At 39.9% G+C, this 14847-nt stretch overlaps 1 pseudogene; it reads right to left on the bottom strand.

Moving 5' to 3' along the window:
- Positions 1-1715: 1715 nt before the first annotated feature.
- On the bottom strand, positions 1716-4750 carry LOC100596251 (annotated as a pseudogene).
- Between the last annotated feature and the right edge of the window lie 10097 nt (positions 4751-14847).

The following is a 14847-nucleotide window of genomic DNA, read 5'->3' as shown; positions in this document are numbered from 1 at the left end:
ATCCCATTACTGGGTATATACCCAAAGGATTATAAATCATGCTACTATAAAGACATATGCACACGTATGTTTATTGTGGCACTATTCACAATAGCAAAGACTTGGAACCAACCCAAATGTCCATCAGTGATAGACAAGATTAAGAAAATGTGGCTCATATACACCATGGAATACTATGCAGCCATAAAAAAGGATGAGTTCATGTCCTTTGTAGGGACATGGATGAAACCATCATTCTCAGCAAACTATTACAAGGACAGAAAACCAAACACTGCATGTTCTCACTCATAGGTGGGAATTGAACAATGAGATCACTTGGACACAGCGTGGGGAAGATCACACACCAGGGCCTGTTGGGGGGTGTGGGGCTGGGGGAAGGATAGCTTTAGGAGAAATACCTAATGTAAATGACGAATCGATGGGTGCAACAAACCAACATGGCACATGTATACCTATGTATCAAACCTTCACATTGTGCACATGTACCCTAGACTTTATAGTACAATAATATAAAAAGAAATTAATTCTAGACAAAAGAAAAGACTATAACCTTCCAAAGAATACAGTTGAGGCTTCTTCAATAGGCTCCTGGAAATAAAGTGAAAGCTATCTTTCAATGTAAATGGTCTAATGGAATGGTTCAGCAGTGTAGAGTAAAAGCATTTAGGTAATTTCTTCCCTAAATATGGAGTGCTTCCTTGAAATTCCTAAGCTCTTCTAATTAACAGTCAGCAATTGGAAAATATGTGTAAAAGATACTTATGTCGACTACTCAAGAATTAGGACGTTATGGTCTTTGAACTTTAAATTGTATCATCTGATGTCTCAAGGCAGAAACCTGTAATATGTAACCTATGATAGGGTTAGAGGTGGTTCTATCACATGTGCCTTCAATCTAATTACACACAGTAGCTCATCAAGACTGACAGGAAGACAGGGAGCATGCTTAGCACAGGCATCTTACACCCACCTTGAGCATCACTGACCTACATGCATGCTCCCTACTACATCGGCCACAGAAACCTGACTGTCTCTTGCCATTTTATTATTCAGTCACTCAAGGGTTCACTGCGGAAAGGATTTAAAATGCAATTATTCTTTAAGAGCCAGAGTATTTAAAATTTAACAAAATCCAAGAACAGTCATTTGGGTCTCCATACAGGAAAGGAAACATCAAGCACGTTGCCCACTCATTTCTTGGGAACCATGAAATCTCAACTCAGATATTATAACCGGAGTGAAATTGATTGTTATGAAAAATCATAACTTTGTATTCTATCCAACAGAACATGAAAATATGGAAATCAACCTTGAAACAGATTTTAATATACTTGATTTGCGTTTACTATGTTCAATAACAGCAAAAGATGGGTGTAGAATTTATGGAATTCACCCAAAATCTCACCAATTATGTTAGATCTGGTACTAGAACCTCCTTCAGTACTCAGCATATTTCACACAAAGTGGTATTACAAATGTATTATGTATTTATTAAAAGCAGAAATTAGAAAATAATCTGAAAATTGTTAGCTGTTGGTTATAGTCACAAGTAAGAAAATGCTTTCATATTTGATGATTCAATATGGCTTTGACCCCATTTGTTTCTGTATCTCACAGTGTTTAAGTCTTCCAGTCAGGCATTTGGGGTTGGAACAACTTTTCAAAGAAAGCCTGCATTTGAATTGTGTTTTTAAAGGGGCAGTAATGTTCTCTCTTTATATTATCAAAAGTATAATATTGTGAAAAACAGAAAGCACATAATTTTGCCTCCTAATGGATAGCATCCCTTCTTCTGGCATTTTAAATTGCTCTAATTTTGGCAGAATTTCCCCTGGACATCAGGACCATCTCTGCATTCATCCCCAGTCTTTGACTCAGACAGCTCCAGGAGATCAGTTTCCAGGTCAGGCACTAAAAAATACAAAGGTTCTTGACTGAAGCAGGCAAACAAGAAAGACAAATAAGGAAATGATAGTATTCTTTTCCTTAGTGTTATGAAATAAAAGCCTGTGGACTATTGTGCTAATAAACATCATGTAAAGATGTCACACCTTTGTTTTCCTGTATTATAAAATCTTATCTTAAACGACAATCTGAGGATAAATCACACCACACCTACATTTCCCATACTTTACCATTGTGTATTATGAACAGTGAATATCAACTAAGAAATCTGAAGTCTGGATAAATTTTAATCATAAATGAAATGTAATTTTCTAAAGGATTAGATCAATGTATTTGGCTGCTTATGAGAAATCTTACAATTGGACTCCCATCCCTTGTTGAGGTAACTTGAAAATTATTTGGATAAAGTTAGTTAACGTCATGCTTAGGTTCAAGGGCCCTATATGTAACTTTATATAAACGAATCACATTTAGAATAATGTACCAAAATAACAGGAAACTAACTGTCTTCCAGTGAGGGCACAGGAAATTGAGTGCAAAGAAATTAGTGGTCATCATTGACAGTCATATTCTGGAAACCTCTTAACAATGAATTGCTAAAATAGTCCACGTCCCAAATTCTGCCAATGTTTAGCGTGAAAATGGTATCCGCTGAGTAAACAACTTCTGATTCAGGATAAACTTATGGTATTTTGAGTTTTCTAATTATGAAAGTGCTTCAGAAACTTTTAAAAGCCCCTTCAAAATCATACTAATAGAGAGACCTGTATGCCAGTGTCCTGAATTATCCACCTTTTCCCAAACATCCTGAAAAAATACCAATCAAAGGATACCACTCTAAGAGTGGCTGTCATTTATTGAGCTCTTTTCTGGAGTTGCTATTCTGCTTCATTGGACTGTGTTTTGTCCTGAGCCAATACTGAAGTACCTTACAGTACACACACATTCAAATAAGTATCTTAAGCAAAACCACTGATCTTTTCTTATTACAACATGGATAACACAAACCTTGGGACAAAATATGAATTTTGTCTCCGTGAGTCAAGAGTTCTTGGTAAACCTCAATCCCTGAGCCTCAATTTTCTTATTTATAAAATGGGGCTAACATCCCTATGCAAATGGGCTTTATTCAGGGTGTTACAAGGTAGGATGACTTGGCACTCTACATGCTATTAAAGGGTGTTTATAGCACTGTTGACGCAATGGCTTAGAAGATCATAAAGCAACATTCTAAGAAGAACACATTAAACTAGTGAAATACTGCATATTTTATACATAAAATTAAACTGCTTCATCTGATTTAGCAAGGACTATATTTTCAAGCATACAAAATACATCTTGAAGAAAAAGAAAATATTCATTATATCCAGGGACTGCATGAAGCTGCAAACTATACTCTTCACTTTTCCAGCCAACTTTCAGCAAGTGTTTGAGATCCTTTCCTAATGTTTTCTTTCCTCCTGTTACTGGTCATGACGTGAGGCATGATGCATACATAGGCCTCCTCCCCACCATAGACATTCTTTCTTTCCCTTGCCAGCACCTTGAATCTCAGCTGCACCCTGATCTTCTCTCTCCTGACCAGGTGTAGGATCCCAGCTTTCAGTTGGTGGTTCTTCTTGTTGAGGCTCCTCATCACTGGGCTCCTGGGACCATGTTTGTGTGTGTACAAATAAAAAGTTTTGTTATCAATACATGTCAATAATGTAAATATACAGAATACATAGGTATTTCTGATCATAAGTAAGTCTAAAGACATTTCCCCAACACTATTCCATGTACTTATTATTCATAAAGTTATTCTCCCCACAGAGAGGTTACTCTAAGACAGAATTACCCTCAAGAGCTTTGGAAGGTGATTTAATCTATGTTGGGATGGATGTGTGCAATCTGTTATGAATAAGCATATGGAGGAAGTCATGGGCAAAATCTGGGGAACACAAGGTTATCCATCCAGGCAAAACCAGAATGTAGCCGGGCGCGGTGGCTCACGCTTGTAATCCCAGCACTTTGGGAGGCCAAGGCGGGCGGATCACAAGGTCAGGAGTTCGAGACCACGGTGAAACCCTGTCTCTACTAAAAATACAAAAAATAAGCCGGGCGTGGTGGCGGGCGCCTGTAGTCCCAGCTACTCGGAGAGGCTGAGGCAGGAGAATGGCGTGAACCCGGGAGGCGGAGCTTGCAGTGAGCCGAGATTGCGCCACTGCACTCCAGCCTGGGCGACAGAGTGAGACTCCGTCTCAAAAAAAAAAAAAAAAAAAAAAACCAGAATGTACGCCAAGCACAGTGGCTCAGGCCTGTAATTCCAGCACTTTGGGAGGCCGAGGCAGGTGCATTGCCTGAGCTCAGGAGTTTGAGACCAGCCTGGGCAACACGGTAAAACCCTTTCCCCTGTCTCTACTAAAATACAAAATGAAATTAGCTGGGCATGGCGGCATGTGCCTGTAGTCCCAGCTACTCAGGAGGCTGAGGCAGGAGAATTGCTTGAACCCGGGAGGCAGAAGCTGCAGTCGCCAAGCCTGGGCGACAGAGCAAGACTTCGTCTCCAAACAAACAAACAAAAAAATAAAACAACAACAACAAAAAAAAAAACAAAACAAAAAACAGAACATAATCCTCTTGGATTGGTCTTTCCTTCATGAGATGCCATGATCATTGTTTATCAGCTCGGAAGACCTTTAACAGTGTATGTATACTAGTTCAACAACACTATCACAAAAAGGAATTTCTGCTAATAGAAAACAACGAATGTTAAAGCACTCACAAGCATAGGCCTAATCAGCTCAGGAGTTTGTAAACTTCGTCTTGGTCTAGGCCTACATGTTGATCTTCCTCACCAGATTATATTTCACTCTGCAAAGAGAATACAAAAATGCTGTGATTGGGAAAATGCACTTGAGAGGAAAGCTATATTTGAGCACTTCCATGGCCAAATGTTAACTTGTCATTTTTTTAAAGTTTGGAAATACTTTGAAGGTAAGTCCCAGGGCAAATATAACTTTGTGTGCCTTCTGAATAGAATGCTTGCACAGTCACTTAAGGTGGTGAAGCTAGCCAAGTAATGCCTTAAGGCTCCTGGAAAGAGTCACTGGATATTTCTGATGTGGTTTAAGGCATTTCTGGGACTCAGATACCTCCAACAGCACCCACAACACGTGCCCCATTTTAACCCGATCCCCTCCATGCCAAGGCCTTCCTTCCTTCCTAGCTGTGGCCCTGACAAAAAAGAAGGCCCATGGCTGTGGCGCCATGTGAAAAGGATGAAGACCTCCAGGCCCTTCTCCCTCCGAGTCTCCCTCCCCCTGAAGACCCTCTGGAAGCCTGCTGGCTCCTCCTCACCCTCACTCACACTTCAACTTCCAGTTGGATTGGCCTGTGGACTTACCTGCTGCATCTCAGTAGGAGAGAAAGAATCTAGACCTCAGGAACTTGACCTCACAGCTCCAAGGAATTCACCACGTGGGCGAAGGGGTAGAGTAGAAGATGCCCAGTGAACATGCGCACTGAGGTGGGTGCCCAAAGAGCATGCGCAGTGAGATGTGTGCTTGCCTTAAGGGCTGTGGCGTCCCTCCTTGTCCCCCCTCCCCCAGCTCTTTCCTCCATCCCTTCCTAGGACCCCACTAAGGACTTTGGAATCCATCCTCCGTGTGTGTTTTTTTTATGCCTCTGAGACTCAAATACCTCGATATCACTGCTCAAAACTCACTCTGTGTTCACCTGACCCTCCTCCCCTCTATGGCCCTTGTTCCTCCCTTGTCTGGGCCCCTCAAGGGAGCAAGTGCATGGTGGTGTCGCTGACTTCTAGTAGAAGGATGAGGATCTCTATCAGGCCATGGACCAAGTGGCCCAACCCATAGGTAGTCTGCTCACTTTCCCTCATGTTCACTCACACTCAACTTCTGGGAGGACTGATCTGTGGACCTACCTGATGTGTTATAGTTAGCAAGAAAGAAGTCATGACATTTCCTCCCACAGCTCTGCAGGGACAGAAGGCAGAGAGCAAGGCCCACAGGGAACAGGAATTTGCATAGGAAGGGACATGCACATTGAGCCAGGGACTTTCAGGGAACGCCAGAGTTTTCCCTCTGTCACCATGATAGCAGCAGCCACTGCCATCATACTGGCTGCAGTAGGGAGGCCCAGCCAGGGCTGCATGCTCTGTGGAGCCAGCAAAAGCCAGGGACAAGTGGGATCCCCACCTTTTACAAGTTGGGGAGGGAGCCCCTGGGTGCCCCTGCAGCCACCCAAACTGCAGCAGACTTCTGGCTCTATGGGGCAGGCAGGATCCCTGCCCTCCTGGGTGCAGCTGTAGCCACTGGAACCATGGCTGCAGACCCAGGATCTGAGGACAAGTGGGAGCCCCAACCCTTCAGAGTTGGTGGGTCAGGAGCTCCCTGGGTGCAGCTGCAACTCCCCTCCCAGGAGCAGGACCCAGGTGTGTCTGCAGCCTGCACTCTCTGAAGCCTGGGAAGGCCCCCACTGTCCCTGCAGGCTCAGAGGTGTCTGCTCCCGCTACCTGGTCTCTCCCTGCTCCCAGCACCCACTCTGATTTCAGAGCAGGTTGTGGGCTGAGCCCCTGCACTCTCACAGCTCAGCTGGGCTTGCACATGGGCAGGTCAGCCCTGGAATGCCAGCCCCCTGCCACCTCAGACCCCTCCAGAATTCGGGTGCCAAGAAACATGAGAGGGGAAGCCAAGGGGGTGCTGAGGGCAGCTGGGTAGTGCTCTGCAGGTGTGAGCAGCCTGGGCACCATGGACTGCCGTGGGAGGCAAACAGGATCCAGAGCAGAAGGGGGTGGTCCTAGGTAAGACCCCACCTTCAGGCCAGGGATGGGCCAGGCTGCCAATCCCAGAGACCAGAGTATGGACTTGTGGTGCCTTTTCTAGGCCCACCCATGGACCAATGTACATGCACTTTCTCCCCTCTGAGGTCCATAAATGCCTGGGATTCAGCCAGAGCAGGGCAGAGGATGGGAGACAATGGGACAACCAGCTGCAGAGAGGAGCTACCCTCTCCAGGGCCTCCTCTCTGCTGAGAGCTGCAGATGTTGGAAAGACCTGCCTGCAGAGAAAAGACACACTCTTCAGGGCCTCCTCTCTGCTGAGAGCTGAACACTTGACCTGACGACCTGCCTAAAGAGGAGCTACTGACTGTGGATCTCTTCTGAGCTGTTCTAACACTCGATAAAGCTCCTCTTTGTCTTGTTTACCCTCCACTTGTTTGCATACCTTATTCTTCCTGGATGCATAACAAGAACTTGAACAAAGGCGCCACCAGGCACAGAGGTTTCCAGCCAGAAAATCGACTGCCCAAAGATCCCATAACACCCATACACACATCCACAGGGCATTTTTTAGTAAAAAAAAAAAAAAAAGAAAAGAAAGGGACTTAAGAGAGCTTTTGATATTTTGCCCAGTCTCCTGCATTGAGAAACACTGTAAACACGCAGTCCCATGTCATCCTTAGTGAAGGATGTACTTCTTTTGTGACAGAAATAAGGAATTTTATGTCTGTATTTACACGTGCTTTTTTTCTAAGGATATTGTTCTGTTGCCAAGGCTGGAGGGCAGTAGTATGACCATACCTTTCTATGCAGCCTCCAACTCCTGGACTCAAACAATCCTCATGCTGCAGCCTCCCAAGTGGGTGGTACTATAGGGGTGGACACACCTGGGCAATTGATTCATTTATTTTTAGAGAGTGGTCTCACTATGTTGTCAATGCCAGTCTCAAATTCCTGGGATCAAGCAATCCTCCCACCTTGGCCAATTTTTATACATGGTTTGATTAATGACTTTTTTCTGTGGTTCTGAGTTTTCTGCTATGCTTCCAGTAATGTAACAATAAAAGATCTTACAGGACAATAGTCCTACTGCATTTATTATTATTACTATTATTATTATTATACTTTAAGTTTTAGGGTACATCGGACTAACAATTATTACTTGTCAAATTTTATATCACCATTATGCTTAAATGACACATTGACCAAGACATAAAATGAAATATTCTGAGATTTTGATATTTTTAACAAATCAACTTGAGAAATATACAATCATGGAATACCAGGAAAATTCTCCCCTTGAAGCTCATGTAGGATAGGTGAGCCCCAAAGTTGGAGCTTATTCCAGGAGAGTCCTTGGCTTTGCCTTGGAGATAATTTAAGCATGAGCTGGTGGTGTTAGACAGCAATACTTTTACTGAACAGTACGGCTGCTTTCTGAACAGGGCTAACCCACAGGCAGTGAGCCAGCAGGCAGCAACCTATGGGCTCTTGACAACTGTATTTATATTCATTTATATCCACTTTCAGTTCCATGTAAAGGGGTGGGTTAATGCAAATTGAAGGGTGAGTTATTTAGAACTGGTTAGTAATGTGGGGAGGCAGAGGAGGGTGAACTTCTGGTTCATTGCCATGGCAGTTGTAAACTATCAAGGCGCTGGTGGGAGTATCATGTGCTAGTGAGCAATGAGGGCAGCTAAAGATTGTGATCATCTCTATCTGTGGGTTCACGTGGGTTCCTTCACCCTATCCTGTGGGGACCATGATTTAAGTCCTGTCAGGACCTGGAATTAAATCCTGTGTGTCTTCTACCTCAAAACTACATGAGAATGCAGGATTTTCTTTCTCATTAAAATCAGGTATCCCTTTAATCATTCCAAGCATATTTTTTATTGCATGCAGCCATTCAAAGTTTGCTTTTTCACAAATGCTTAGCCTAAATCTTCTATTCAACTTCAGTTTCAGCTTAGGATGTTAAGGAAGACCAAGTAGCCAAATTCTATGCCAACAAGATTTCTGGCATCCCTATACTACTTTGTGACCCTGATAATTCTTATGTGACCATCATATCTAACCAATAACACATCATCAGTACTATAAACAAGCCATAACATTTGGAGTCATGGTTATCATGTGAACTTTCTCCTTCAATAATAGGTAATATTTTTAGATGTAACTTTGAATGGAAATCTATTTATATGATTAATATATTGATATACTGCCAGTCAGTGAAGGTACAAATATATATTAATCTTAGATAGAGTAATAATCTGCCATAATTAATGATAATTGTAAAAACTCCTAATATTATGTGTAGAAACAAAGAATAGCCTTTCAGATGAGTAGTTAGGAAATAGATTGAGAGTTCAATAAAAAGAGAGCATACGTAAGTTAGAAAATATCTGGAAGAATGTTATATTCTTCTTGATTAGACCCATGTTTATATAAATGTATGCATTATAACATAAATATGTATTTACATTGATACAAATTCTTGGTAAACATAGTGAAAACATTCATTTATATCATGTTTTTAATGTTGCTTGTTGAAAAATTACAAAACACAGAAAGTCATAAACAAAAATCTCAGCAATGGGAGATTTATAAAAGTGCCCATTTAACGGCAGCATTATTAAGAATATCCATGGGTATTCCTTGTTTATTCAAAAATAAGTGTTTTCTAATTTGATGGAGAAAGTTTCAATTCAAATTTTGCTTTATTTTTCATTCTGAAATTACTAGAAAGTGCATAAGTGTTTCTATATCTTTATAGTTTGAACTGTTTTGGTGCTAATTTTTCATTTTATTCTTATATTTATTTATCATGTTATATCCATACTGTTTTAAATTTTTTCATCTCAAAAGTTTTTGTGTGTACCAAGAATATTAACTCTGTCACGTTATATAAAGAATAATTTTTCTGTTGATACATTGTTTCAAAATTGTTGATGACGTTCATTATTTTTTCTTCTTTAAAAATGTTTACTTAACAACTAATAATTACACATATTTATGGGGAACAGTGTGATAATTTAATATATGTATACAATTTAAGATATTGGCGAGTTATAAAAGGGACTGGATAGATGTGCAACAAATTATTTACCTCACATTGTGAAATTGTGGCTGTTAGTTTTTATTCTGCTATTCCATATTTTATAATTTTCTATAAAAAGCATCTACTACTTTTTAATCAGAAAAGAAATATTTTACATCAAGAAAATTAATATTAAATTCCTTTAGAGAGAATATACAATCACAAATCTTTGATAAAATAAATAGCAATATGCTATTGACTTTATTATGGTGAACTTCTGGTTCATTGCCATGGCATTTATAAACTATCATGGCGCTAATGGGAATGTCCCATACTAATAAGCAATGAGGGCAGCCAGAAATCACCCTCACAGCCACCTGATGGTTTCTGCCAGTTTCACTATCTGATCCTGTTTGGATCAGATCCTGTTTTAGTCAGTAGGGTTATGACCTGAAAACAAGTCCTGCTGGTCTCCTACCTCACATACATGTTTGTGTATTCACATGAGCCTTGGGCCAAGTTCCCCCAGCTGAAACCATGGTATCATAAAGCTTGATGATTTCTTGAGGGGATATAGTAAGATAAGAAAGTAATCCATACTTTTCAATCTGTGAGTAAATAAACTAAATAATGGATGAAAAAATGTATACAATAATGCAAAGCAGAATAATACATATTAAATTAATGTGAGGTTGCAGCAAATTTTTCTTTATCTGGCCCAATAATAAATATTTCAGTCTTTGTAGGCCATGTAGATTATGTGTCATATTGTTGTGTTTTTTAGAAATAATACTTTAAAATGTAAAAAGAAAAAAATGCTTATCTCACAAGCCATGCAAAAATAAGCCATAGGCTGGAATTAGCTTTCAAGCCACAAACAGCTAGCCCCTTGATTATCTTTAACTCAAATATTTGAATACTGTATTTTTGTACCAGTAGTCAAAATATTAACAAAGGAGAGTTATACCCCAAGTAAGATTCTGAAAGCCTCAAGAGAAAGTCACTCTAGCTCTGAAAATGAGAAAAAGCCTAATAATCTGTAAGAATATAGGGGATTTTTTAGATCATGATCTAAAAAAGACCATCAAGGTAACAAGGCAGCCATGGGAACTGATACAAAAGGGTAACTAGTCCCTCTAAGGAGAGATGAGGCACACAAACTGTGTCACCTCTGGCAGAGAATGTGTGGAAGAAGTGACAGTCATAAAAGTGGGTAAGAAGGAAACAACTGAAAATGTAACAAATTCATAAAGGCCAAACATAGGCAATTGAGAGAGCTGGAATCCCTGGAAATCTCAGAGACAAGTGGAATTCACATCCACAGGCAGAGTGAGATCCTGTCTCAAAAAAAAATTGTCTGAGTTTATAAGACTGGATATAAAAGCAAGAAGGAAAATAACAGATGCTGGTGAGTTTGTGTAGAAAAAGCAACACTTGCACCCTGCGGGTTGGAGTATAAATTAGTTCAACCGTTGTGGAAAGGAGTGTGGCAATTCCTCAAAGACCTAAGAATAGAAATGCCATTTTGATAGAGCAATCCCATTGCTGGGAATATACCCAAAGGAATACAAATCTTTCTATTATAAAGACACATGCACATGTATGGTCATTGCAGCACTATTCACAATAACAAAGACGTGGAATTAACCTAAATGCCCATCAATAGTACACTGGATAAAGAAAATGTGGTACATATACACCATGGAATACTATGCAGCCATTTAAAAAAGCGAGATCATATCCTTTGCAGGAACATGAATGGAGCTGGAGGGCATTATTGTTAGCAAACTAATGCAAGAAATGAAAACTAAATACCACATAATCTCACTTATAAGTGGGAACTAAATGATGAGAACACACAGACACATAGAGGGGAAAAACACACACTGGGGCCTATTGGGGGGTAGAGGGTGGGAGGAGGGAGAAGATCAGAAAAATACTTAATGAGTACTGGGCTTAATACCAGAGTGATGAAATAATCTGTACGACAAACCCCTGTGACACAAGTTTACCTAGGTAACAAACCTGCACATGCACCTCTCAACCCAAAATAAAAGTTTCAAAAAAAATCACAAAAAATTGTGAAATATTCCGATCTTTCTACTGAGAAAAAAAATCAGTGCATTTCTTTTTATTAAGGAAGGAAGGAAGGAAAGAAAGAAAGAAGGGAAGGAGGGAGGGAGGGAGGAGAGAAGGAGGAGAAAACAGAAAACAGAAAACAGGGCTGAACAAATGTGTCCGTCTCTACCTGATAAGAAGGCACTTTGAGCAACTTGAGTGAGAAGTAACATAAATCAGAGGATCACAAACAGCCTTTCAAAAGTTATTCTGGCTGGTTTTTCTGAGCAATTCAATCCTGCCTTTGGTTCCATTGAATCCATGTATTGTCCTGAAGGGTACCTCTTCCCTGGATTAACAGCCCAGCTGAGGACCAACAGACACTGGTTAGTTTAGGAATAAAAGGAAAAGGAAAATACAGAAGACCAACGTATTCCCCTCCCCCATGATATTGTTCTCCTTTTTACTTTTCCCACTCAATCTACAGAAGGATATTTGAACACTAAAATGTCAAAGCTAAGAGAGCTCTGAGAGATCAACCAATACAGTCATTTTTCAAAGAACTTTTAGCCAGAGAACACTTTTGTAAAATGAAATTTTATCCAAAACCCTACTGCAGAAAATGGGGGGATAAAATGATATTTTTATACAAATATATTGCTTTAGTTTCAAGTTATCTTTCTATAACGCCTGTCAAAGAGTTTGATTGAGGTTCTTTTGCAGAACCTAACAAATTATTCTGTGGATTTCTCCATAACACTTCAGTTCTATATTAACTTCTGCATCTAATTTTTTGGTATTATAATTGTTGTGGCACAGCTGCAAGAAGATCTTGATTTTTACAATATATTTATCAGTAATCTGTATCTTGAAAAAAACCCACTTTAAAAATAAGTAAGTTATAAGTAAAGGATAGAAGAAGATATAACTCCACAAATATGAATCAAATAAAAACTGGAGGTATTAAATTAATACCTCACAAGGCACACTTTGTAGTGAAGATTATTACAAGGGACAAAGTGGGACATTACATAATAATCATAGAGCGGTGCATTGATTCAGAAGACAGAAACACCATGAGTATGTATGCACCTTTGAAATACGTGAGGGAAAAAACTGATACATCAGAAAGAAGAAATAGACACATATGCATTTATAGTAGAAGACTTCAACATTCCTCCCAACAATTGGTAGAAAACGTGTACAAAAAAACCCCCAGGATATATAAATGCAAAAGGCTTAAACAACATTATCAAACAACTTGGCCTAATTGATATTCATAGAACAACAGCAGAATGCACGTTTGTCTCAAGTGCTCATGGAATGTTCACCAAGATAAACCATATTATGGGCCAAAAAACAAATTTCAACAAATTCCACAGGAGTGAAATCTTATAAAACATGTTTTGTGACCACAAAAGGATTGAAATAGAAACTAGTTGTAGAAAGATAACTGGAATCCATGAAATATTGGAAATTAAAAAACACTTTTAAGTAATGCAGGGATAAAAGAAGAAATTGTAGGGAAATTTTTAAAATGAAAACGGAACATATCAAACTTTGCAAGATGAAACTAAAGCATAGGGGGAGATGTATACCACTCAATACTCACATCAGAAAGGAAGAAAAGTCTTAAATTGGCCAGGCGCAGTCGGGCGTGGTGGCTCACACCTGTAATCCCAGCACTTTGGGAGGCTGAGATAAGAGGATTGCTTGAGGCCAGGAGGTCAAGACCAGCCTGGTCAACACAGGGAGACCCTATCTCTAATTTAAAAAAAAATGCATCATAGAACTAAATGTAAAAGCTAATGTTACAACACTTCTAGGAGAAAATTTATGAGGATCTGTGGCATCATGTTAGACAAAGATAGATAGGATACAAAAAGCACAAACTATGAAATAAAAAATTCATACTGTTTTTAAATTTATATACCTATGTCCCATCATTATCCAGTGACTACTTACTTCTCAAAGCATTGTACAAATCAAATAAAGAGGTCACTAGAGGTCTAATTGCCTAGAGAAATTTCCATGCAGATTTTTCCCACAAGATCATGATGACTAAACCCCACCATAGCATTTAGGTTCCACATTACCTTTTAAGGAGAGCTTAAAAAAAAAAAAAACTATGCCCTCCCCCAAGCCCCACAGAATCAGTCCTTGAGTCCCTGAAGAGCTAAAGAGATAATCCAAAGATCAGCCAAGGGGTCAAAGGTAGTCTTGACGTTGTATCTCTGGAACATGCTCCAGGAAAATGTGGGAACAGCAATAATATTAACAGCAAAAAAGTAACAGCTAGAATTGGTTGGAAACTTACTATATGCCAGAAACTGTTCTGACAACTGTACTTGTCTTCACATAGTCAGTGCTGTAAACTGCCTGCAAGAAGTAGATGACTTTACTAGTACTATTTCCAAAGAACTAATGGAGAAAGGAGGCAAGAGATGTTAAGTAATTTTCTCAGTGTCACCCAGCAGTGAGTGGTGGAGCCATGTGGGTCAGAGGCATCATGAAAACATCTACTGCGCTTACATATTTATGCAATCAAGGGCAAGACCCAAAGGCAACTGCAAAATATTTATAATTTTACAGCAAGGGACTGTACAGTGAATGGAAATTTGATTTCTTCAGAAATCATTTAGAGATGGAGGCTTGAAAGGACTAGTCTGGGTATCATTTGGAGACAGTGTCCTGAGAGCATCACTAGAGTAACAGGCAGCATGTGAGTGTTGTTCTCCTCACCTGAAGATCCTGAGTTTTATACATCAGAGAACACTCTAAACCTGTCCCTTCTATACCTTCACAAAGGAGAAAGAAGCTGTGTGGCTGGGAAAGGAGACTATTCCCCTCCTCTAGTAGTTCTCAGACAAGTTTCTATGAAAGTTGGAACCCAGAATCTTTTAAAAATGCAGGCTCCATGATTCACACCCAATGAATCTCATGTAGTGTGGCCATAACGGTGCCCTAGGATCTGGGAATTTACTGCCCAGCCTAGGGAAGTTTCAGAAACCTTATTAAATCCCTTAGGTAGCAAGACCGTGTGCAATATACCCACTCTTCCCAG

The sequence above is a fragment of the Nomascus leucogenys genome, chromosome X (genome assembly GCF_006542625.1).
Source record: "Nomascus leucogenys isolate Asia chromosome X, Asia_NLE_v1, whole genome shotgun sequence".
Taxonomy (NCBI): Eukaryota; Metazoa; Chordata; class Mammalia; order Primates; family Hylobatidae; genus Nomascus; species Nomascus leucogenys.
This window is presented reverse-complemented; position numbering and strand designations above follow the sequence as displayed.